This window comes from Phyllostomus discolor, chromosome 6 (genome assembly GCF_004126475.2).
Source record: "Phyllostomus discolor isolate MPI-MPIP mPhyDis1 chromosome 6, mPhyDis1.pri.v3, whole genome shotgun sequence".
NCBI lineage: Eukaryota > Metazoa > Chordata > Mammalia > Chiroptera > Phyllostomidae > Phyllostomus > Phyllostomus discolor.
The window spans coordinates 151,591,722-151,616,175 of record NC_040908.2 but is presented as its reverse complement, the minus strand read 5'-3'; the positions used below and the strand labels follow the sequence as shown (position 1 = coordinate 151,616,175).

The 24,454-nt window shown below is 36.6% G+C and overlaps 1 long non-coding RNA gene across 1 annotated transcript in view; it reads left to right on the top strand.

Annotated features, from left to right (window-relative positions):
- The window catches only part of LOC118501329, an 876,473-nt gene that overhangs the window by 412,016 nt on the left and 440,003 nt on the right, over positions 1-24,454 (top strand). The window contains exon 3 of the long non-coding RNA XR_004903964.1: positions 7,496-7,581. This is a non-coding gene — a long non-coding RNA (uncharacterized LOC118501329). The remainder of the gene's footprint in view (positions 1-7,495; positions 7,582-24,454) is intronic.

Sequence of the window (24,454 nt, the reverse complement as noted above, 5' to 3'; positions counted from 1 at the left end):
TCAGCACTTAGTGCTTGCTGGGGACTCATCGCATTTGCTAGAACATGTATGAATCATAGCATACACTGCCCCACAAGACAAAATGTTTCATCACCTGTCGCTTATCCAGTACTCATCTGTTTTGGCACTCATCACAAGTTCTGGAACAAATTAATGTTGAGTACCAAGGTATCATTTATAACTGAATTTCATCTTCACACAAATTACGCTGGTTTGGCCACCTAACTTTGAAATCCTATGTCACTGATTGACTCCAGACAGTTTAGTTTTTTTACTCAATTTTTAACACTTGGGTTTTCTGGTAGAAGTTTTGTTATATGTGACATCTTATATATGGTTTGTGTTGTTCTTGTGCCTTTGGTAATGAGTGACTATTAGGTGCATGAAAATTCATTCATTAAATGCTTCTATCCCTATTCCAAAGGAGATGCTAAGGATCAAAGCAGTAAAACAACAGACGGACCATTGCACAACTAGTAACTCGATCATCAGTGACTGGAACCAGATCTGCCTGACTTGTACATACCTAATCTTAGTTTAGTTGCCTGTTGTTTTAAATATAATGTTTGAACATTAATCAGTGAAAATTTTTAATATGAAATTAAAAGCATGCAATACTCCTCTAAGAACCCTGCCATTTATTCTATAAGCAACATGGAGCCATTTGGGTTTTTAAACAGAGGACAATAATATAATTTGACATGTTATTAAGAAAATGCGAAACGTAGACAATGTAAGAACCATGTACAGGATCATAGACTAGTAAAAGGGAGACTAGGAAGCTAGTTATTGACAAAGTTGAAGCAGGAAGTGACTAGACTCTGATCCAAGAAAGTAGGCAAGGGTATAAACAGAAGGGGGGATTGGAAAACCTCAGTGGCTCAGTGATGTATGAATGGTGGGCCTTTGATCAAACTGCTTAGTTATCATGCATCTGTTTATTCCACAGTAAAGTACCATGAATTTTACCATGAACTTCCTCTAATAATAGTCTATTTTCATGTCCGTATATGGTATATACTATAAGTCTAGGCCCTTTCATAATTTACTTATACATGCAGACCTCATTTTATTGTGTGTTTCACTTATTTTGCTTCAAGGATATTTCACTTTTTATAACTTGAAGGTAAGACCATCCACCAGCAAAAAGATTATGACTTGCTGAAGGCTCAGATAATGGTTAGCATTTGTTAGCAATAAAGTCCTTTTTTCTTTTGGCCTCTACTGGGCACCCCTCAGCCCAGCACACATAGCAGCCATATGCAGATTGTAGCTTACACTGTGTGTGCTGGACAGAACACAGGTGGTGGCTGATTTTAGACATGCCAACAGCAATCAAGGATCAAAGTATATGAAGAGGGTACTCATAGCCCATATTGTGGGCACACCTTTAGTACCCAGTTTGGGTAAGGAAGGGGCTGTGCCACTGGATCCTACAGGACACCTACTACATTAGGCCACACTGTCAAGCCTGGGAGACATAGCAGGTCTACCTAATACATAGGAACAAATGCAGGGAGGCTGCCAAAATGAGGAGACAAAGAAACATGGCCCAAAAGAAAAAAACAGAACAAAATTCCAGAAAAAGAACTAAATAAAATGACAGAGAAGCAACCTAGTGGATGAAGAGTTCAAAACAGTGGTTATAAGGATGCTCAAGCAACTTAGTGAGGACCTCAACATCATAAAAGAGATCATCAGAAATGAAGGATACACTAATTTAAACAAAGAACATTTTATAAGGAACCAATAGTAGAGTATATAAAACTGAGAATAAAGTACTTTTTATATAAGCTATGTATGTTGCTTTTTTAGACATAATGCTATTGCATAGTTAATAGATTACAGGGTAGTGTAAACATAACTTTGTACTGGAAAACCAAAAAATTCATGTGCCCAATTTATTGCCATTCACTTCATTGTGGTGGTCTGGAACAAAACATGCAATGTCTCTGAGATACGCTGGTATACTTCTCACAACTCCATTAAGTAATCATTATTCCTGTTTTACAGAGGAGGAAACCAAGGTGCAGTGAGGTCAAGTAAAAAGTGATAGAACTGTGGTAACATAAGATTAAAATAATAGCATGTATTATATGTCAGACACATAGTCTCCGCTGTATGAATGACTATAATTTGTCACCTGGATTAATATCCTTGAGAGGTAGAACCAAATCTGACTCATATTTATAACAGGGTAATCTAGAACATGCTGTGAATTAACCTTTGTTTGGATCCTCACGGACATAGCACAGGTACTGTTTTTTGTGCTAGGGATACGGTGGTGAATTTAATAAGTCCTGCCTCTGTGACATTTTCCTTCTGTTAGAACAGATGTTCCAATGACGAGGTGATTGAGTGAAGGGAGAAGAGTTAGAAAACTATGTCTAAATTGTTTTCTGCAATGTATTAATTTTTTCTGAAAACATTTACTCAGAAAGCTGCCATAGGGACAAGACTCTCCAACCTTTCTTTACTTTTATCAGTGAGGACAAGGAGAGCAAATTTGTTTCAGACTCTTTCTTGAGCCCTTTCCTTTTTCATAGAGTTAACTTGAAACTCTTGACTGTGATAGCCGGACACTAAACTAATTTCTGTTTTTTTGTTAAATCCTTAGCTCTTAATGTAATGCCTAAAACAAAGAGTATTTAAATAAGTTGTACTGAATTAATTAATGAGTGAATGAGTCAAGTCATTTTTCATTTTTTAGGCTATTCATTTCTTACATACCATAAGATAATTTTTGAGGGAAAACTAAAGTATTTAAGAATTAATTATTAACTGGCATGTGTGCTAAGATTGATGGGTGTGCAAAGAAGATACAACAATTTTAAAGGGGTTCTTAAAAGTCACTGATAACAAGCATTAAGGACAAACTTTTTGGCTATATTTATGTGGAATAACTATAGCATCTCTTTGAATTTCAGAAGTGTCATTATGCCATGTATTATTAAATATTATATGATGTTTTCAAAATTTATATCACAATAAATTTTGTGAAAATATTAATAGTTCAATATAAATGTATCACTCAATCTTATACTATGTCCAACAAATCATGAGAAAATTGTCCTGTGTTCTTCTATCTTATCCTTATTGTAGACATAATGCAGCATATACATAATTACACAATACATGTTATTTTGAAATTTTCCCTTTTTACTTGATGTTATTCCATAAGGAGGTTTATACAGCACCGTGTAATTATACGATCATCTTTTCAATATGGTGGCGGTATTTTCCCTACTTGTCCAACCCTGTGCAGACACCCACTGACACCCTGGGCAGAATTGTGGGATTTTATCAATTCTGGATTGTGTCTAAAACATTTGCAAGATAGTACCATCACGCTGTAGCATGTTATAGTTGGAGAAAACTTGCCATCTGTACAATTAAATAATTATCTCCACTTAAGGATAAAGACACAGACAGGGAGGGGGCCGTGGGGAGCAGATTAGCCGATGAGAAGGATGTGGTGTGCCAGGTGGAAGTTCTTCGGCTGTGATACTGATCACATGATCTTAGACTAGCGCTGAACTCCTTTCAGCCTCAATTTTCTCCAGTCTGCCTCACTTACATTGTACTTTTAGGAGCATCCTGTTTGCCTACCTAAGGGGCCTTCCCTGGCTCAAGCTAACCAATGGCACCTCCCAGCCAGTCTGTATATTACAGAATCAAAATAAAGCAAGTGATGCACTTATGATAATATTAAGCACAGTATACACGTTCAACCCGTGCTACCTACTGCTGTGATCGTGATTATGATGGTAACGATTTGTCCCAAGTCTCTCCCTGGTGTGGCATGGGCATGTCCTAAAACTGTTCCTTGGTTTGATGTCACGCAGAGTGAATTATCTCTGATTTGCTCATCCCTTTCCTGGAACTTTTTTCTGCGACAGTTCAGGCTCTTTGTAGTACTTTTGTCCAAATGCAGAGAGGTCAGAGGGAGACTAGTTTTCCCCTGCTGCCAAAATAGCTGTTTATCAGAAGGACATGGATTGTCAGAGCTAGAGGAGGATGTGGGCCTCTTCCTTCATCTTCTCCCCCTTCTGCCAAAAGCAAGACCGATACTGATAGAACATTCCCAAGCAATTCTTTTTCAAGCGACTCAAGCAGTGGCTCTTCTAATTAGATGATATTTGTCATAACTATTTTATTGGCTCTTGGTAATCACAGAGTGAATTACCGCTATTAGTCTCCAACATTCCAATGAATCAGTTCACAGAGGGCTAGAAAGAAGAGTGAATTACAGAGAAGATCGAATGCTTCTTAAGTAATTAGTTAACTATCAGTACACAGGACCTAAAGAATGTTATCATAGTATCAGTTACTCTGTTGTTTTAGCACATTATTAGGCTTCCAGATACTCCCTGAACTTCCTCAGTTGGGTATAAGAGTGACTAGCTCTTTGGCACTCTGCTTATCGCCAAATGATATATTCTAGGGAGTGATGCACAACATAATGCCTATAATTAACAATACTGATTGAATATTTGAAAGTGGCTAAGGTAGTATATTCTAGAAGTTCTCATTACAAGAAAACAACTGTAACAATGTGAGATGATAGACGTTAATTAAACTTACTGTAGTAATCATTTTTAATAGATACATATATCAAATTATGTTGTACAACTTAAACCTATGTAATATTACATGTCAGTAAAATCTCAATAAAACTGAGGAAGATAGAGGAGAATTTTAAATACGATTTTTTTGTGTGTCACAAAGCCACCTAGGTTGGCATGTCGTTTTCACCACTTACAAACTGTGTGTCCATGCGCAAATTATTTAATCTCTCTATGCCTCTGTCTTCACTTTTAGATGGTGATAATCATAGTTGCATCCAGGTTTGTTTGCAAACTAAATGAACTGATATAGGTAATTACTAATATTAGTATCTGATGTAGAATAAGTTCTCAAATAGGTTAGATATTATAGTTGTCATTATTAACTTTATGCCATCTTATGATATTTTCCTGGCTCTGTAAATTAGGCAAATATAAATAGACTATTTTTAGGTGTTACTAATAGTAAATACGGTAGAATCTGGCCTACTTTATAGTTAAAAAAACCAACGGTTCTGAGTTCACCACAAATTAGCTTTTATGATCTAAGTTGATCTCTGAAAATCACTGAAACTAAATCCTTATAAATTGTAATATAATACACAGTTTGCATTAGTATTGAAGTAAGACTTGACTGTGTTGTATAATATTCAAGTTGCTGTGCGTCATTTAGTAACTTTTGACACTCAAAACATAATTTGCTAATTGTCCCATTTTATTTACTTGGCTCCCTTGGGAAACTATCTGAGATGTTATTATCCAGTTTTACAGATAAGGATCTGAGGCTCAGAGTAAAGTTATGTAACCGAACATGGTGAAACAGGAACCGGAACCTAGGTTTGCTCATTTCTCGCCTTGGCCCTTACCATGTACCAGGCATTATTCAAGGTGTCGGAAGTACAGAGGCACACAAAACCAATGCAGATTCCTGCCCTGTGGTTTTTACTTGCTTAATGGGCTAGGAGAACAATTCAGAAAAATCTCAACATGAAAGGCATAATCTATTTAGTGGATTAAGTGCTTACAAAAGAAGGAGAGAACAGGGATAGTCAGTGCAAGTCGGAGGGCACCCACTTTTAAGTAGGGCAGACAGGGACGCCTACGCTGAAAAAAATGAATACATTTGAGTAAAGACTCAGTGGAGGTTTGTAAGAGGTTCACCTGCATCAGCAGGAGAGCATTTCAAGGAGAGGGAACCACAGAAGCAAAGCCCAGGGTGTGAGGCATGCCCAGGATTTTAGAGCAGCAGCCAGGAAGGCTTCGTGGTATGAGCAGGGTGAATATGGGAGGGATGCCTGAGAACTAGCATGGGACCAGATCATGTGGGATTTTAACAAGCCTTTTAGTGATCTTGGCTTTTATTAGAATGAGATGAAAGTGACTGGAAGGTTTTGAGTGAGACATAATCTGATTTAACTTTTAATAGAATCATTCTGGTTTCTACTTGGAGAATAGACCAAAGGAAGGGAGAGAATAAAGTGGGATTCCATTGCAATAAATTTAACAGAACTCATAGCAGCTGAGACCAATATTTTAGAAGTAGAGAAGGAAAGAGTGCTCATATTTTAGATACCTTTTGGATATCTTGCAAAGTTAGCACCAGTCAGATTTGGTAATGTATTTGCTATAGGTATGGGAGAAAGAGGAGATCCAAGATGACTCCACATTTTGGGGGATAAGAAAAAGTAGGATAAAGTTTCCCTTGTATTAGAAGAAGTTGTAGGAGGAGAAAATTGGTGGTGGGAGGAAGCTCAGTTTAGGATATGCTGATTTTAAACTGCTAATTAGCATTCTAAGTGGGACTATAAAGTCGGCAATGGCTTACAAATTTTGCGCCTCATACAGAGGTCTGGGATAAAATAAAAGATTGTCAGTCTCAGGCGTATAGCTGATATTTAAAGTCATAAGCTTGGATTAGATCTCAAAGGGAGTTAGTCTAATAGAAAAGAAAAGATGTTTACAATATGAATTGTGGTACATTGTATTATGACAAGGCTGGGAAAATGAGAAAACTTCAGAAAAGACTACATGTAATCAACTGAGGGCAGAAAAGTAGAGAGAATGATTCTCTGGAAGCCAAATAAGAAAAGGATTTTCACTGAAAAGGAATATCAGATTGGTATAGTTAAAAGCCTGACTGTAGCATTACTAAATGGCTGATTGACTTCAAGATAGAGCAAGAAGCAATTGTACATTATATTTAAATGAACATTATGTGGATAAGGTAGATGGTGAATTGAGGGGGGAGAAAATTAAAAAGCTCTCACAGCTAAAACATTCTTCCTCTCTTCAGAGCTCAAAGGCAGGGAGATAGAATTAAAAATACTGGTTATAAGTCTCATAATAAATGGCAAGCAATAGTCTGTGGGGATATAGTAGATGAGATAGAGATGAATTTTGTTAGCTTCACGGGAACAAAAGGTCACATTTGAGCTGGGTATTAAAGAATGACTTACAAGTGTGTTGGGTGGCAAATGGGAGTGGACGAAAGGATAGTGATATTTCAGGCAGATAAGATGGCATGAGCAATGCCACAGAGGCATGAAAAGGCGAGCATGTTCGGGAATGAGGAATACGATCATTGGACTAAAATAGAGTGTGCAAAGAAAAATGAAGCTATAATAGCAGTTGATACTCTATAAAAGAGCCTTGATCTACAGTCCAATAGAAAGAAAAATTTGATAAAGAGATATTTGTCCAGAACCAATATTATGATTACTGTCATCTTTTAAAAAGTCTTCTGTGTTCTTGGAACAGTCTCACAGATGACATACTATAAAATGAATATGTACTTGGAGAAATTTATAGAAATATAAATTACTCCCTCTAGGTTATTCTATGAGGCAGATTTTAATTACAAATAATTTTGCTTGAGTTATTTTCTCTCTTCCTTAAGTGTAACGTCATGCTTAATTTCTACTCTTTCCTAGAAATGGTTCTCTGTCTTGCCAGGCTGCAAGATCACCCGGTGAAAGTGGGACCAAATAAACTGGGAACACTGACCCACTGAATGCATGTGAGTACCAGATTAATATCTTTTGCTAAAAAGGAAAAAGAAAAATTGTCTCATATGTGACTTAAAGAGCCTTGGAGTAGACTGTGGATTAATATGGTAACTGCTGGAACCTTGTCTTGGGCAAGCTCCCTCTGGGGAGAATGAAGTTTGTGTGTGCACCTGGCTCTATTATTTCTCCTTGAAGCTCACACATTGCATTTCTGCCTGGAACCACTGTGTCTCTGTTGGCTGTCTGCTGCTGGTAAAACCTTGAAAGCCTGCTTTCTGACCGCAGCTGTGTATATTCCTACTTACTCCACTCCATCACTCCTATTGAACTCATTATTTATCCTCCTGTGTTCTTTCTCTACCACTCTGATCTACCAGATGCCACATTTAGTGTTATTTGCCTCCTTGAATCCAAAGTTAACCAATTGCACTGGATTCCCTCTAACCTCCTTGTTCCCGTTCAGCTTTATCCCCTACCATGCTTACCTCTCTGATTGCCAAGTTCATGTATTTTTGTGTAAATTATTTGATTGTTTTGTGTATGTGTCACTAGCTCAAATGCTCCATGCAGACAAGGACCATGATGGTTTGCTGACAGATTAAAGATATTAAACATTTTCATGTGTGATCCTTCCTGGTCCTTAGTGGAATTTGGCCACTTAAAATGTCCTAGTCCTTCCATGGTTGTTCAAAATTTCTATTCTTCTTGAATTTAAATCTTCCCCAGAATTCCTCAGTTTCAGATGAAACAACTTTCTGCTTTCTAGAAAAGATGAGGCTATTTGGTGTGAACAACACTGATTTTTTTCTTCTTTAGACCTCAGAATATATCTATCGGTACTCTATTTCCTGTTTGTCAAAATATTAGATTTTAATCCTCACACTTTACATTTCTTTATCAACTTTATTAAATTAGTTATTCATTTCTGATTTACATTTCTCCATTTTCCTAATTTGCCTCACACAGGTAAAACCAACCATGCTTATGTTGACCTTATCCTGAAAAAAATCAGCCAATTAAAATAACAAAACAAGCCTTCTTTATCTCCCTATTCTCAGTTTTTTTTTTCCTTCTTAGCTTCCTTTTACTCATTTCACATTCTTTATAGAACTGTCAATATACTTTGCCAATTTATGGCAATTGTATGATATTGTAAAATAAGCCCTGCAAGGGAAAGGGCTTATTTTTATTTTGTTTAGTATACTGTGCTTTTAGTACCTAGCACAGTATCTAAAATGATATGGGCTCAATAATTAAATGAGTTAATTTTCATTACCATTTCACTTCCCACTATTTACCCAAGTGTTACAATTTTGCTTTAAGCACTGCTTCAATTATGTTCACTAAGGTTACTAACTACAATAGCTCCCCCCTCTGTTATTCAACCCGTAGCCACATTTTGAATTCTCTTATATCCCGTAACATAATCTATCTTAATGACTCTTAATTTTATATGAGCCTCATCACTTTATCAGCGTCTCCACCCCTAGAGGTCAGGGCCATTAACATGCTTATCCCCTTAACCTCCATAACTCTTCTTGTTTTTAATTTTATTAATGTATATTTGTCATAAAATAGTATATTAGTTTCAGCTGTACAACATATTGATTCAACCTCTATACAATGTACAATGTGGTCCCACAATAAGTCTAGTAACCATGTATCACTGTGCAAAGTTAGTCTGATATTATTGGCTATATTCTCTGTGACATACATTACATCCCCTTGGTTTATTTATTTTATAGTTTCAAGTCTGTACCTCTTATTTCCCTTCACCTTTTCCACACAACTCTCCATTCCCTCTCCTGTGGCTGGCAACAATGAGTCTGTTCTATGTATTTATGCATCTATTTTGTTTGATTTTTCTAGATTACACATATAAGTGAAATCATAAGGTATGTGTCTCACTGTCTGACAGATTTGACTTAGCATAATATCTTCTAGGTCCATCCATATTATTGCAAATGACAAGAGTTCATTCTTTTTTGTTGGGAAATATTCCTCTGTGTGTGTGTGTGTGTCTGACATCTTATGTATTCATCAATATAAATGGACACTGGTTGTTTCCATATCTTGGCTGTTGGAAATAATGCTGCAGTGAAGACAGGGATGCAAATATTTCTTTTCAAATTATATTAGTGTTTTTGTTTTCTTTGGATAAATACCGGAAAGTGAAATTGCTGGGTCATGTGGTAGTTCTATTTTTAATTTTTTGAGTAATCTCCATACTATTTTACATAGTGGTTGCACCAATTTACAATCCCACCAACAGTGTAGGAAAGTTTCAATTTGTTCACTTTTTTGATAATAGTCATTTTGACAGGTGTGAGCTAATATCTCAATGTGGTTTTTGATTTGCATTTCCCTGATAGTTAGTGATGTTAAGCATCTTTTCACATGTCTACTGGTAATCTTTATGTCTTTTTTTTGAAAAGTGTTTACTCAGGTCCTATATTTTTCTTTTCTTTTTTATTTATTTATTTATATTTAGAGAGGGAAGGGAGGGAGAAAGGGAGAGAGAGAGAAACATCAATGTATGGTTGCTAGGGGTCATTGCCTGCAACCCAGGCATGTACCCTGACTGGGAATCGAACCTGTGACACTTTGGTTCACAGCCCATGCTCTATCCACTGAGCTACGCCAGCCAGGGAGGTCCTATATTTTTCAAATCAGATTTTTTTGATGTCGATTTGTGAGTTTCTTATGTTTTAGATATCAATTATCAGATATATTATTTGAGAATCTCTCCTCTCATTTAGTAGGTTGTCTTTGTGTTTTATTGAAAGTTTCCTGTGCTATATAGAGGCTTTTCAGTGTGATGCAGTCCCATTTGTTCATTTTTACACTTGTTCACCGTGCCGGAGGAGTCAGAGCCACAAAGATATTGCTAAAACTGATGTCAAAGTGTTTACTGACTTATTTTCTTCTGAGAATTTTTTGTATGTTTCAGGCCTCACAGTTAAGTCTTTAGTGCATTTTTCTGTCTATTTTTATATGATGTAAGAAAGTTGTCCAGTTTCTTTTTCTTTATTTCTTTGCATATATCTGTCCAGTTTTTCCAATATGCTTAGTCAAGAGACTGTCATTTCCCCACATGATATTACTGCCTCTTTTGTGGTAGATTCATTTGACCATATAAGCGAGGTTTATTTCTGGGCTCTCTATTCTGTTCCATGGATTTGCATGAGTGTTTTTGTGCCAGTACCATACTGTTTTGATTATTGGAGCCTACAACTCTTTACAAAGGCTTACTAATGGGTGATTATTAATGAGTTGAATTAATACTTTTAAGTACTGAAGGTCCTCTAAGTTTGCTCTGATCACATAGTATTACCATTAATAAAATAGTGTGTCCATTAAATTAAAGTATAAAAATGATAGGATAGTAATTTTATAAAACATTTTAAATCATTTAAGTAATTATATAAAAAACCCTATGCTGAATATATTATTACCTATATGCTTTGTATTTATGATTCTTTTATTTAAATAATTCAGAATATCTATCCACATGTATCTTATGCACACATTAAAGAAAGTGCAACTACTCAGGAAAAGAATAGCCATTGATTAAACTATTTTTAAGAAAATAAAATCCTCTCTGAGGTCCCTTATATGCACCCAGTAAATGCCCATCAGAATGTATAGAAAATCTGTAAAAACTGTTTTAGGAACCTGAATACACACCTAGGGATTATTCTACACTCACTTTTCCTCTATCTTAACTTGTGCCTTTCCAAAATAGGTTCTGATTTTATCCTCCTTCCTCTAATTCATTTGGATCAGCAGCCTGATTCGAGTATATTTTCTCCACGTAGGATATTCAAAGACTCTTTTGGTACACTGTTTCCAGCATCACCCATGGGCAGCACACCGAAACCCATGGACTGACTTTCCCATTCATGCACCTTGCTCAGGCCTCTGGGATCGCTTACGTTCAGTGAAGAGGGATCAGGCCAGTCCAGAGTGACGTTTGGTAGCTTGTGGGCCAAATGTTTTATTGTTAAGTAAATGTTTCTGTTTCTTCTGTTAGTTGTTACTTTAAATGGAGAAAAGTATTTATTTAGGAAAATGATGTTATACTTAATTGGCTTTGTTCACGGTAGAATCTCTTGAATGTGACCCATGTGCAGACATAAAATTTAAAATTTTAAAATTTTATTGCTTGTATGATGCTCACTTATGTCATTGCTGTTTATCAGGGGCATCTGTCTGCAAAATTTAAATGATTCCCAAAGCCATAACATTTTAAAAATCTAGAATTGGTAACAGTTCATAGTCAGAAAGGCTCATTGATGTTCATTAATTTAGGAGGTCTCTCAGTTTTTAATGCAGTAAGTTGGATGCCTGTATGGTCTGTGCTTCTTCTATAATCAGTTTGGCATATTCTGCCAGTCTCTGCAACTGTAAATTTATGTGATATATCAGAGGCACTAACTAAAGGGACCCCAAATTCAGTTGCATTCATTTTGTGAGCTCCATTTGGTTATTCAGTTGGATATCCTTCATTTATTCCTTTTACGTTTCCTTCTGTCCTGGGGGCTGACTTGTTAAGGCTAGGCCAATGGACAACAGTCCTTTCTTTGACCAATGAGATCCCCGGCAAAAGATAACAAGAAAGAGTAGCAATGATATTCCGTCCCTACGATTCCTCTCAGCAAGTTCTGAGGCTGGCTGGTTCCCTCAGCCAAAGGTCTGTTTTGTTGTTTTTTTTTTTTTTTCAAAGTTACCTTTATGTATGAAATGTGAAGACACTATCTGTATAAATAGTTTCCCCACACACACCCTTCTCCCTTCTGACCCATCAATAACGACTCACTTTTTCTTAATAGCTCAAAATCCTACTCCCAGGTTCCTCCACACCTGGTACCTCTTTGTAAATAGCCCCATTTTAAATATGTACACTCCTCAAATCATCTTAATTTGAGTATGCCAACTATTTCCTGCCATAACTCTGGTACAGTGTCTTTCTGTGAGACCCTTAATTAGCCTCATATAGACTACAGCTTTGCAAAATTATCACTCATAGTGCAAAGCAACAAATTCACTTTAAGCATTTAGATCATAGGCATGAACTACTTGTCAATACAGAATAAAGTCTTAGGAAAATAAGGTAAAATATTGCACTTGCAATGCTTCTTGTTTCTTTCCATACATTTAGATTGACCTCCAAAACATATTTAGGAATTAAATTATTAGAAGGTGGTATCATTTTCTGTGTACTTCTTTTTCTATAAAGAAACAGCACTAAAATCTGATTTGTACACTGAATCTCTCAGTATATACTAAAGCAGTATTGAATCTTTCAGGATATACAAATCAAACTTTCACCTATTTAATTTTTTTTAGAAGGTGTTAGAAGTTAATTGACTATTAGGGCAGAAGTTAAACTATTTTAGACCTTGATAAAGGGATTGATTTGTATAGGTAGCCATATTTACCAAAAGAAGTATAGCTACATTGGTATTGTTGGCATTCAATAAGTCAAAGATTTTTAAAAATGTATTATTTTTATTAATATATTTTTAAAGAAGAGATGTTTAAAAGGAACAGAATTAGATGTCTTCCATCAAAGAAGACCTCAAATGACAAATATGATCCAAATTCAATTACATAAATTAGTCTTGCAACATTTTTTTAAATGTCTATGTTAAAGAGAGATACCGTTCTTAATATTAAACCTAATGCTATAGGTAATTGCCCACCAAAATTTTTGTACAGCATTTGGGTATTTGAAATTTATTTGCTTCTATGAAATTATAGAAAAAAATTATAGCTCTATATGAAAGCTTAAGAAATTGAGGAATAAAGGTTTTTTCTTTTTTTTTAATTTTATTTTAATCATTCAAGTACAGTTTTCTGTCCTTTACTCCCATCCCAGCCCACCCTCCCATCCCTCCTCACCTCCCTCCCATTTCCACCCAGGAATAAAGTTTTAATTCTAATCTATAGCCATTGTAATTTTAGTTTATTTTCCTCTATTTTCTTATATAGTTTTAATCTTAGTATACTGTGTGTGCACCCATAGGCCAAGGATTTTTCCAAATTGCTACAGTTTTATAAAAATTATATTTAGATATCTTTAAGAAAGATACTTGCCACAGAGTAAATGTTTAATGAATGTTAGGTATTATTTGATGAACTAGATATTTAATTCAGTTTTAAAGAGAGATTATTTCAAGCCCTGGCTGGCGTAGCTCAGTGGATTGAGCTCGGGCTGCAAACCAAAGTATCGCAGGTTCGATTCCCAGTCAGGGCACATGTCTGGGTTGCAGGCTATGGCCCCCAGCAACCACACATTGATGTTTCTCTCTCTCTTTCTCCCTCCCTTCCCTCTCTAAAAATAAATAAATAAATAAATAAATCTTTAAAGAGAGATTATTTCAAATACAATTGCATTATTGATATGCACCTACTTCTGTATCATGAATTAGCAAATATCATCAGTTCTAAGTGTAATTTTTTCCAAAAATTTCCAACTCTAAAACTAAAGTTAGTCTTATAATAGTGCAAAGTAGCTTAATGGTGAACATGTTTTCCTTTTATGTGATATATAAAATAGCAAGGGATACATGATATGGAGTACATGATACCTTAATCTTTTTATTTCTGAGACTAGGTGATCAGACACTGGAGACTGTGTGTGTGTGTGAATTGGATTCTGAAGAACTCTCAGACCTCATCACTTAACATGCCATCTAGAAGTCCCTGTTATTTTAAATGAGGAAAATTGCTACAACATCCATCAAATTTAGGTAGTGAAACAGAAAGAAAGCCATTGATTTTACTACTTGAGTTATAGGTCTTAAAAGAAATATTTTTATTTAATTTTCCTTTTACTTTTACATGTTTGAAGCCATGTATGTTTGCGTCTACTTATAAAAAAAATGTTTCTCCTTGATTTCTTAGAAAAAAGCATGAAAAATAAATGAAAAGTTCTGCCCACCCTGAGACATTTTTTCTGTAAGATGAGTGCATAGCGGTCTAAAATGCAACCTCTCCTCCCTGTCATTAGACAAAAATCAACTTCTGTGTGAAACATTAAAGTGAACTGCAGCCTGTCAAAAGAATGCCACTGAGTTCTTCCCACTTGCAGGCAAAAAAAAAATATTCAGTTACAATAACAGAAATTACATTATAATCTATATGCTCTTTGCTATTAATCCACTTTTGACTGTCTGAAAAGGCTTTAATAACATGTTATGGAAATCATCTATTCAGCAAGCAATACCAAAGAGAGAAGGGCTGAAATCCTTTCACTTCTAATTCATCCTGTACAGAATTGACATATATTTTGCTTTCCTGCTACTCTGGAAAGAACCTAACATTTCTTTGTGTATGCAAGATGTATTTCTTGGCAACTTAAAAAATCATCTGTGATTCTTATTGGTAACAGCAATGTAATTAGCCATCAACAAATACAGATTTTCTTACTCCTAGTGAAGACTAGATGTTGGATGATACCCTTTAGTGGTCAACACCTGCCATATTACTGACATAAGCTAGGTTTTATTAGCTTTGCTTACCTTTCTTACTATTTTCTGAAGTAGCAGAAATGCATGCTCATTTTGGAAATATCAGAGAATACAGAAACACCCTCAAGAATCCAAACACTCTTGATACTTCCTTGGCAAACATAATCTTTATTATCACTGAAACATGTTTACTCAGATATTTTCTCTGTGCGTATAATCTTAATTTTTATTCTACTACCTATTACTTTTTTTCTTAACAACCATGTGTGTAAAATTTTTAAAGGTTAGTTTGGTATTTTCTGTAGACTTTATCTTGATTTATTTAACTAATACTCTAAGAGTACAAGTATATAGTATTCAATTTATATTGTTTGAAACAGTGCCAGGATGAACAAGCCCACACCTTTTTTTGTAGCTATCCTCCACTCATTTTATAGAATCAGTTCCCCTAAACAAAATATTGGAGTAATAGACACATGTGATTTGGCTGTTTTACATCCCTGTTAAATCTAGAAAGTTGTTATCCAGCAAAGAAGGAGAGCGATTCAGTTTTTATTTTTTAATATTTTCGAGTCTGATGGATGCTTTCTTAGTCCATTTGGGCTGCTGTAGTGAAACACCATAGACCAGGTGACTTAGACAGCAAGCGTTTATTTCTCATAGTTTGTGAGGCTGCAAAATCCAAGATCAAGGCACTGGAAGATTTGGTGCCCCGTGAGCACCTGCTTCTTGCTCCACGGACAGCATCTCCTTGCTGTGCTCTTGCATGGAGCACAATGCGAGGATGATCTCTGGTTCTCTTTTACGAGGGCGCTGATGCCAATTGTGAGGGCTCCAACCTTATGACCTAAGCCACTCCCAAAGTCCCCACTTCCGAACACCATTACATTGGGATTAGGTTACAACATCCAAATTTTAGGGTGTCAGAGTATTCCGTCTATAGCAGATGACAATGCTTCTCTCAGATTACTTTGATTTCTTTGCCATTAATTAACATTAATAGTTTTCATGTGTTTATTGTCTATGCGTATTTTTCCTTCTGTTAAGTGCCCATTTATGTCCTTATCTGGGTCTTGTTTATTGAGGACAGAGAAAGAGGAGAGAACATAATGTACAATGTAGAGGTTAGAGAGAGGAAAGAAAGAAGATATTCTCTCCAGAAAGCATCACTGCCTGCTGGAAGTACTCTCTCCCCCTGGAGACTTGTGATGAATTTGGCATTTGTACTGAATACCAAAGCAAACAGGCAATTTAACGAAACTCCTTTCTGACTGGTTCTTGGCATTTATGTTGATTAAAGGAAAAATGACTTAGATTTTGACTTCTGTCTTTTTAACCACCTGTTAGCAGGTGGCATCAGCACTGTTAAAACAGTAAAATTAGGATCTCTCTACATTAAAATAAGCACTCAAAGAAATCAAAAACATTTATTGACTAGCTACAGTGTTTTTGTGGTGAATTAAGAATTTACTAACATTATATACTTTTTTGTCAATAGACATGTAATTTTTGTTTCAGAACATATTTTATGCATCTTTACTTTCATGGTACCTAGAATAATGCCTGCCATATAGTAGATGTTTAATAAATGCCTAATTGTTTCTAGTTTATGGATGATTAAAACTAGTGATCAGAGAAAGTGAATAATTTTTGCTATGGTCACACAGCTAGAAAGGGATAGTCTTGGGATTTGGCATCTGTCTATCTAAACCCAAAATCTGTACTTTAAATATTTCATAGGATATGTCTTCCTAAGACAACTATCCTTTTGTTACACATTCTGTCAGCAAAATGGGCTGGCTTATACTGTGGAAGAAATAACCAGCTACCTCTGTGGCTTAAAATAGCAAGGGCTCCTTCTCATGCATACCATGTAACAATTGCTAGTAATCCAGGGGTCCTTCTCTTTACTGTCCTATCTCCAGAATCCAGGATGAGGTAGCATATATTCCCTGGACCATTTACTAATTACTTGGGTGTCACGAAACTCCATGGGGGCTTGAGGGTGGGAAAGCCAACCTGGGTGGCTCCGTGGTGTTCACAACAGTTTGAAAAGTGAAAGAGGGCTGCATGGAAGAGCAGAATCAGATGGAGATGGTGCACAGGAGCAAAAAACAAAAAGCTAAATATTAAACATTTTTTTGTATCAGCTTTACTGGGCCACAATATATCTACTTGGTCAAACTTATTCTGGATGTTTCTGTGCCGGTAATTTCTGGATGAGATGAATGTTTCAATCAGTGGACTTTGAGTAAAGCAGGTCACCCTCTGTAACGTGGGCGGTTGTCACCCAGTCAGTTGAAGGAACCAAGTATGGCCTCCCCTGAGCAAGAAGGAATTGTGCCCACAGTGTGTCTTTAGGTCAACTGCTACTCTTCTTGAAGGTCTAGCCTGCTCCTTAAAATATATATTAATGTATAGGTAGATAGATAGATAGATATATAGATAGACAGATAGCAAAGAATATTCTTCATTTTAAAGAGATCTTTTTTAAATAGGTAAAAGATGATATCCATGGGCATTAGTCCAGCTTTTAACGTAAGTGCAATCCTTAGGCAGACAGAGTAACAAGGTTAGAAAGAGAAGGATAAAATTTATGTGGCCCAACAGGACCACAAATACATACCCACACACAAACACACACACACACCCCATGTTGTTCATGCTGCTCTGGAGAACCCTGAGTAATACAGACTCTCATTTACATGCAGAGCACACTTCCTCCCTAGAAGGAAAAACCCAGAGAGGGCATCCAGTTGCTGAGTCCAGCTCAGTGTCTCAAACCCTAAAACAGGCCCTGTAGTCTCTTCAGCAGTCTGGCTATTGCTCTTCTTGGCCTAGAGACCTACAAATCAAAAAGCAAATTAGGTCTCCCTCTCATGGTTTGTAGGTAATGATCGAACATTGACTGGAAGAAGCACTTCCTGAGGATTGGGTATGTTCCTGATTAGAAACCGCTCTACGGAGCAGTTCCATGTTCATGGATTCCCTGCACATTTCCTTTCAGTTTATCCTTTTGGGAGATTCTTTTCTTCATCCTCTTCCTCAGCCACATCTCACACATACCTTGGAGAATATGCTGTCTTAGGCGAGGGGTGAGCAGCTGTTATGACACATTTTTTGCCCAAGGCAAAATGTATCTTTTTCAAATTTCAAGCATTCAGAATCTTTTTCTCAAAAACTTAGCTGACTCCTTGTCTCTCAGACCCTGGTAGAATATATGTTAGCTACAACAGTGGTACTTTGTAAGGTAGGTTTCTTTGCTTTTGATACATTTCTTTGGTTCCTGTTGAGAGGATGTATTTCACAATACCATGCATTCTTTCCTGTAAGTCAGCCTTTGGACCCAGCTCGGCTCATCTGACCTGAGCCTTAAGAACCAGAAGTGCTGGGCTGGCCTATACAACCACAGGCCTTACAGGTGATGCTGGAACCAAGAATTAACAATGAGCCAACACAGGTGACAATGCTATTAACTCAGGTTTCATTCATAAAGATTCAGTCCAAATTCATACCAACCTAGTAACAATAATAATCACTCAGAACCAATCAGGAAGTACATCACACAAGAGAATTGGGGGATAACAAAACCAACACCCAAGAGTCCAGATCAGATCCAGGTCCGGGAGGCAACAGAGGGTGGTCATCATCTTGCAAGGCAGAGTCAGAAGGACAGAAGCTCAGGTGGAACATGCAGAACATCTCAAAGTGACTCACTCTCCAGATGCTTTGTCCATGGTCTGAAGTCCTCTGCTTGTATGCTTCATTCGATTGCAATGTCATGTTGATTTTGCACAATTTCTCATAAGCACGTTTGCCTTAATTTGGGTAAACACGTATTTATTTCCTCTGCCTCAATAGACACATGTTGTGTACCTCAGCTCTGCTAGGCACCTGTTTACATGAGTTCTGATAGGCATATATCGTTTTACATCAGCTTTGATAGACATACATTGTTTTATATCTACATCAGTCTCTGAGATCAGCACATGCTATCTGCCATGCTGTACTGAGCATGCTCTAAATGTGACTTCAGGTCCTGCTGTCCACAGTTTCCTGTTCAAATTACTTCTTTCTCTATCTAGGCTGAATAATGGGCTCTTAGGGCCTATTGTGTTTCAGTGGGATCACTACACCCTTTGTCTCTTGTTTCACGGCCAATGTATCTAATTGAAATGATTGACTATGCAGCTGGACCCTTACTCTGAGACTCTGTAATCCCTCAGGGCTTTTAACAATGGCTGTGATGGTCACACTTTTGATTATATCTTTACTATAGCCTTGGTTTTTAATGAACTTTGCCCCCCAAAGTTCTCCTTGTTTTATTATTTTATGCTGCAAGTCTCTGAATTCATAGACTCTCTTTATTCTCTTTAATTACTAATTATAAGCTAGCTAATTATTTTCTGAACTCATTTCAATTTTTTTCCTAGTGCTTTGCTGAACATACACAACATAGAGAATTAACATCCTACATTCTAGTTTTCTCTAAAGACATACATTTATTAGTTCTGTGGAATGATTGCCAACATGTAAGAGGTGAAATCTTCACTAAATGCTTTTCAGTTGAGACAGGTTACCATCTTCTTCGTCTCCTATCACAATTTCTTGACTATTTGTGTCCATTAAGTCAAAATCACTCATTTTAAGTCATGATATGACAGCACTGTTCATTTGTGTAAGTTTGTTTATGAGTCAAAATAGACTAGTAAAAATCAATGACAACATATCAGTGCCTTAAAATAACAAATGTATATTTTTTTTAAATAAAGATTTTATTTATTTTAGATTTTATTTTTAGAGAGGGAAGGGAGGGAGATAGAGAGAAACATCAATGTGCGGTTGCTGGAGGTTGTGGCCTGCAACCCAGGCATGTGCCCTGACTGGGAATCGAACCTGCGCCACTTTGGTTCGCAGCCCATGCTCAATCCACTGAGCTACACCAGCCAGGGCACAAAGGTATATTTTTTACCTGCACTATGCATCCAGTGTAGATTAGCTCTATACTGTCTCATTATTAGGACTGAAAGCAAATGAAGATTTCATCTTTATGCCTTACAGATGCCAATGGAGATAGAGTTAAACAGTAACATGAAAATTATACACTGACTATTAAATCCTTTACCCAAAAAGTGACTTGTAACTTCCCCTCACATGTTATTGGACAAAGTATGTGCACACATTCATACACATATCCACACTTAACTTCAGAGGGGTAGGAAAGTGTCCCTACTCATCCGAATCCTATTACATGCCTGAGAAGGAAAATAGAACATTGGGGGGAGAATACTAATGATGTCCACATTCTTTTAACTCATTAATACTTTATTTTTGAGAAGAATTCCAGACTCTAATCCCCAAGAAGGCAACACCATTCACCTCTTCTTGATTACTATATCTTTGGCTGAAGGCATGCAAATACACAGGTACTCAATAAGTATCCACTTAATGACACAGGTGTAACAAAATTTTCTTAATACTTATAGAAAGATGCATGGCATTTCAGTGTTGTAGAGTTTACTTTACCCATACCATCAAACACAGTCTCTGTGATATCAGTGTCTTTGAATTGCATTGCACTGCAAAATTTATGGAGCTTTTTCTCTTGTATATTTCCTTTCTCTATGCAATGAAAGTTTTGAGTTATGGCCAACTTCCCAGAGAAGAGTATACAATTATTGACAAACTGGATGTATTTTAAATAAGCACAGACTGCAAACTAGATGGAGGGGGTGGTATATGGCATTGGGGTGTACTTTTGATGATGAATCACATCCTTTACCAGAAATTCATTTTAAATGATCTTGTCAAGAGAATTAATGAGCTGCCAGAAACTATCCTAAAGCAATAGCAATAAAAACTCACCAAGTTCAGGATTTTTGTTCACCAACAGCAACTTTATTCTTCCTCTATTTCTCACTCTTCAAATGGGTTGTAAACATTGATCATACAACTCTACAAAGATAACAGTTGCAGTTGAAGAAATAACTTATTCAATGTTAGAACAGGTGAGGAAAAAAGTCAACCATTTTCCGGGGGACAAACATATTCTCATTAAGTGCTGCACTAAATCATCAGTAAAATGGTACTCATTTTCTCTCATCCAAAATATGAATACTTGTATAGTACAGTGTAGCCAAAGGGAGGGAGGATGAGAGGTCAGAAGAAAGAAGGAAGAGGGAGAAACAGAAGAGACGGTTATTATTCTTGTGTAGTATCACACAAATCTTTCCTTCACTAACAATAAAACTTCTTGGACATGCAAAACTAGTTTGCAAAGTATTTGATAACTAAGAGTTCCCCAGATGTTGAAGTTGTACCAATAAGACATTGTGCTATATATCGTCAGGAAGCAGGAAACAGTGAGTATGTTTACATGAAATGGCACAGAATAGAGGATTCAAAAAACACAGCTCTGGCTTATTAGGAACGTATAACCTATTAAATTATCTTCCATTTAGCACTGGTATTAATTTGCAGGGATCCAAATTATATTTTCCATTGCTAATGTAGCAAATTAACACAGATTTACTGGCTTAAAACAATCAACTTGATATCTTACAATTCTGTAGAAGAAAGTCTGACACAGGTGTCTCTGGGCTAAAACAAAGGTGTCAGAAAGGCTACCTTCCCTCCTGGAGGCTTTCAGGAGGGTCCATTTCTTACCAGTTAGAATTCAGTTAATTGCCATCGTAGGACAGAGATCTCTGTTTCCTTGCTGTCTGTCAACTGAGGGTCATTCTCAGCTTCTAAAAACCATCACATTCTTTGACTCAGGACTTCTTCAAATCTCTCTAACCCATCCTTCTGAAGTTCTCTTACACTCATAAGGACTCGTCTGATTCCATTGGGCCTACCTGGATAATCCAGGGTCATCGCCTCATCTCAAGGCCCTTTCGCTTTAGTTGTGTCCACAAAATACCTAATGTAACCTATTCACAGCTTCTGGAAATTAGGACATGGACATTTTGGCGGGGACCACATTATTGTGCCTGCCACAAAGATCTCAGTGTGATCTCCATGTGTGGGCCTCTCTGAGATAAATGAGTCAATGGAATCATCAGAGCTTCCTGTTGGAAGTAAACGTGAGACTAGCAACTCTTGGACGTGGAGAAACCTAAATGTGGTTTACCCTGTCAACACGGGGGAAATATTGTAAGCCCTCTTCTCTGCAGAAGTATTGAACATTTACCATGCTTAGCCCAACACTATTCCTAGCTGAGACCCCATAAACCAATGCATTAAGGAACATGCAATCATGATGCTATCTCATTAGTTTAGGAATATAAAAGTACAATGTTTTGTGGACCCATAAGTAAAAATAACGCGCTTTAATTAAAATCTTTACTATGTTTTGATTCTGAATGTGTGGCCATATCTGCTGAATGTGTGCTGCAAATATAAATAAAATGTGGATGTGTGATTAAACTTGACTATAGTGGAATTAATTAACACAGAGAAAAGAAAAATCAAGCAGTATTTAAAAGGTGTCCTAATTTTGATAAGGTGGTAATGTAGGAATGATAATTAGAAACGTTGTGTGCATTCTTGGGTGTTGAAGTGATCCCAGCACATTCTTGCTTGCAGGATACTAATTTCTGTTCAATATAAAGACACATTGTCTAATAGTAACAGTCTGAAAATAGATGGTACTCGGTCGGGATATCATGACCTTCCTGTCACGAGAGGTCATCAAACTGTGGCCGATGAACCTTTCGCAGGAGTGTCATGGATAGGTTTCAAGCACTACAGAGATGGATTTTATATAAATTTTGGTAACATGGCTCTGTTTTCTTAGTCCAATTTGCCAATTCATAGTCTGACAATATCTTTTCTAGCTTTTTATGTCTTGCAAAAATGTAAAAATTAATCCCCAAAATGTATGAAATAAACTAATTGCCATAGTTGAAAAGAGATAACATTTACACTAAATCTGTGGTTTCCTATACAATAATATAATTATTATTATTCAAGCATTTCTTTAGTGATCATTATACACTCTTCACTTGTTAATATTTGCTTTATATAAAGTATTATCCCAGCATCGTGCTTGGCTTTGAGGAAACAGGAGGGCCCAGACCTCATAAAGCTTATGGATTTGGAGGGAGACAGATGGTAAACTAATGAGCAAGTAAACAAAATCAATAATCACAGATTATGTTATAAAGGAGAAAAGCAGGATGATGGTTTAAAAAGAATAGCAGGAAGAGCAATTCAAATAAGGTGATGAGAAAGAACTTTCAAAGGGATTGACATTTAAACTTAAAGTGTAAGAAGGGACCAGGTTCTTTACATAACCATATGAGTTATTAATCCTTTCAATAACCCAATGAGTTCACAGCTATTGCTGTCTTAATTCATGGAGGAAGAAACTGAGGATTGACAGAGATTTACCTCATGAGATTAAACACTAGGGAGTGGTGACGTTCGGGCAGGGTCTCAAATCTATAATATCTCTGAACATGACAGAGCTAGAATCCATGACCTGTAGTTCTTAGGTTCCTAAAGACTCTGCCTTTTTGTGACTGAAACTCAGTACTCACGGGCAGAGTGATCCCACAGGGCCTCGCTGGTTTTGATTTTTTTTTTTTTTTGGCCTGTGGGATAGTGAATTCATGGCTAATTTCAAGAATGCTAAATTTTAATGAAGGCGTTGGAGTCCTACGACTCAGAAATATACCCTAAAACAGATGGAGCAAGTTATAATTTTTATTTTAGACATGGATGATGGTGGACACACAGACATGCGGAAAGGCAATCAATTACCCAGTATTCTCTGGTGCCACTTTGGTGTTGTCAATACATCATAATTACATGACTCTAATAAAAGTCATTTAGGGACCCAGGAGGAATATAGCTGCTAAAGACCAGCAATATTTTTCCCCTCAGGTTTAACTCATCCCTGAGAGTGAACATAATGCCAGGGAGCAAATCTTCATGAGGAGCAGACCTGTGTAGTTGCCCCAGCTACCTGCCACTGTGTAACATTTGGGGAAGCTACTTCGTTTCTCTGAAACTCAGTCTCTGTTTCATGCTCAAAGATTTTCTGACATAGGTAGTGACAAATCTGTTAAAGCCAATATCATCTCCATATTTAAAAAGTGAACAGAAACAGGTGTTGTGAATTTAAGAGTCAAGAATCATGCACGATTCGGACTTTAGGAAAGAATGCCATCTTCAGAGAGGGCTGTTTAAAGAGAATGTAATATACCTGATAAATGCCCTGGGTGTGAAAGAAACAGCAATGCTAATGTAGATGGTTCTAGAAAATATCATTGATGTAAATTTCTCCCAAAGTTGGAAAAATAGGTCAATTTTTTTAACTTCTTTCAGTTTTTTTGTTTATTGATTTTTTTTATAGAATGTGAAAAAGAGAGAAACCTGTTTGTTGTTCCACTTACTTATGCAT